A 2,457-nucleotide genomic window follows, 5' to 3' on the forward strand; every position below is an offset into this window, starting at 1 on the left:
TAACTTATTGAAGGAGGTCGTATGGTCCTTACGCTTGAGGGAAGAAGTAGCAGCGACCCATCAAGCGATAAATCTTGCAACATCTTGGAGCTTTTAGCGAACGCACTCAATGTTCTTGCAGGCACATCTATATTTTTATTTGTAAGCCTTTTAAATATAGAATTCTCTTTGACATACATCAAAAAATAAATAAATAAAGGAAGAATGATAGTTAAGTTCCAAAAGAGAAAATAATAATTAAGTCCTAGACAAATTTATCTAAAAGGCAAGTTGTAGATATCAATACAAGTAGTTTAAAATTCTGGAGTTTTGATTGTAAATAAAACATTTAAATTCTATATGTGACTCTAAGTATAGAATTAGAATTTATGTTTTCAGTTGTATGAGTCAATATTTGTACCTTATTTATTTAAAAATTTTGTTGAACCAATTAAAGTTGGTGTGAGTGGTATATGCTTTTGTTTTTTAAGGAAGTGTTGGGGGTTCAAATCCCAACTTTCGTGTTTGTAGTAATTTAGTTGGAAAAGGTATATCTATTACTTCTAGTACATTAGGGAAGATATTATCTCTTTTAGGACTTACAAAAGAACATTATAAAAACTTAATTATTATTAATTCTCTCTGTTGAGACTTTGTTGTCGTTCCCTAAAAACTGAATGTCTATAAGAGAAGAATTTGTTTTGGTGATTGGTGTAGGGAACCATAAAGGAAGATCAAATGGATTCATTCAACGTTCCTCTCTACACTCCGTCCCCGGCCATTTGAATTGAAATTGGAAATTGAACAAGAAGGTCCATTCACTTTGGATCACTTGGAGGTATTTGATGTAAGTTGGAAGGATGCATGTGATGTGGAACTCAATGATAATAACAATGGATTCAAAGTTGCACAGTTTGTGAGTGCTGCAATCGAAACCCTCCTTGTGAGCCATTTCGGGGAAGCTATCATGAACGACGTCTTTCGACATTACCGGGATATATTAGCTGATCGCATGTCTAAGGAAAAAACTGTGTTATATAATCTTGCTGTATCTTTGACAAAACAATTAAAGAAGCCAACATATGATATAGGTTTCTTTTTTTTTTTTTTTTGAAAAAAAGGGGGGCAAGTGTTTTATCGAATCCTATATGACTGTCCTCATTTTTTTTATTATTGCTTTTTTTTTTTCCTGATTGTGTATGCTTGATTTTAATGAAACGCTCTAGTACTTGAGTAATATTGTGTCCAAATAATTTGTGATGCTGACAGCTTGTCACAGTCACAAGAAGAACCAAGAAATAACAGTAATGGCAACAGCAAGATGGATTTGATTTAGCAAATGAGAACTGTCATAGCAGCAAATTCATAACAGAATTCTCAGTACAGAAAGAAATATTCACGTAATAAGAATACGCACATAAAAGAGAAATGAAATCGGTAGGACAGGAAAAAGATGTCAGAGAGGACATGAAATGTGGGTCTCCGAATTCTCTTGCTTCTCCTGAGTCCATCGACCCCTATTGGGTCTACTGACTTATGGCCCAACTCTTCTGGCCCATTTTCTTCAATGATAATCTTTTGGGCTGTGACACAGTGCCAACAGATTTGTTTCTTCACGGATCAAAGTAATTAATATTCTAGATCAAGAAACAGATTTGTTTCTTCACTTATACCTTTCTCGGCCTTTTGGCTAAGATCAAGTGTAGTATCTGTTCTTATCAGTTTTTTTAATATTCTAGATCAAGAAATACAACAAAATAGAACTAAATACATTTTCTTGTTTTTCAAGAGAGCATCCCAAATCTTCTTGCCAGTGAGTACACACACTGTAGCCGTAAGATTTCATCAACATTTGAAAATTTATACTTGACTAGAAATAAATGAAATAATGAATAAAACAGTGGTTTTATGAGAATGCATTGTAATCATTTGTCTACAACTATATGAATATATAGTTAGATACTTACATTAATGTATAGGGCATAGCAAAAAGTATATAACTGTAATTTGTTCTTCTCTCTATATCTTGTGCCAATATCTCTGGCAATCATTTGATTTGAATGGACGTTCTCCATAATATCACGCCGAACAATCACCAAGCAAAAGGATCAAGGACATTCACCAAATTCAGATCCTGAAAAAAAAAAATCGATAAATCTCTTATTCTTTATCATATTGATTGATCAACTTCAATATTAGCAACAGAGGCTTTCATTTGGTTATTTGATTCATTTTATGCCTCTATTTTCAATAGATGGCTAAATCAAAGTCAATATTATAAAATCTAACCAAACACCATTGAATCCGTTGAGATATAATACTGATTTACGATCTATTGGTTGATCATAACCAAATTAGTTGTAATCAAAGTAATTTTAAATCCTAAAATACGTGAGATGGAGTTATTGCTGAAGGAAAATCACGCAAGAGGAAAATACTGTCACGTGAGCCCTCCTACGTACTTTGTTTTAAAAAGAT

At 32.8% G+C, this 2,457-nt stretch overlaps 1 pseudogene; it reads left to right on the forward strand.

Annotated features, from left to right (window-relative positions):
• The first annotated feature begins 1,648 nt into the window (after window positions 1-1,648).
• On the forward strand, window positions 1,649-1,755 carry LOC129314752 (U2 spliceosomal RNA; annotated as a pseudogene).
• The last annotated feature ends 702 nt before the right edge of the window (window positions 1,756-2,457 follow it).

This window comes from Prosopis cineraria, unplaced genomic scaffold (genome assembly GCF_029017545.1).
Source record: "Prosopis cineraria cultivar Desert tree isolate PC_DT_omini unplaced genomic scaffold, ASM2901754v1 PC6, whole genome shotgun sequence".
In the NCBI taxonomy this organism is placed as follows: domain Eukaryota; kingdom Viridiplantae; phylum Streptophyta; class Magnoliopsida; order Fabales; family Fabaceae; genus Prosopis; species Prosopis cineraria.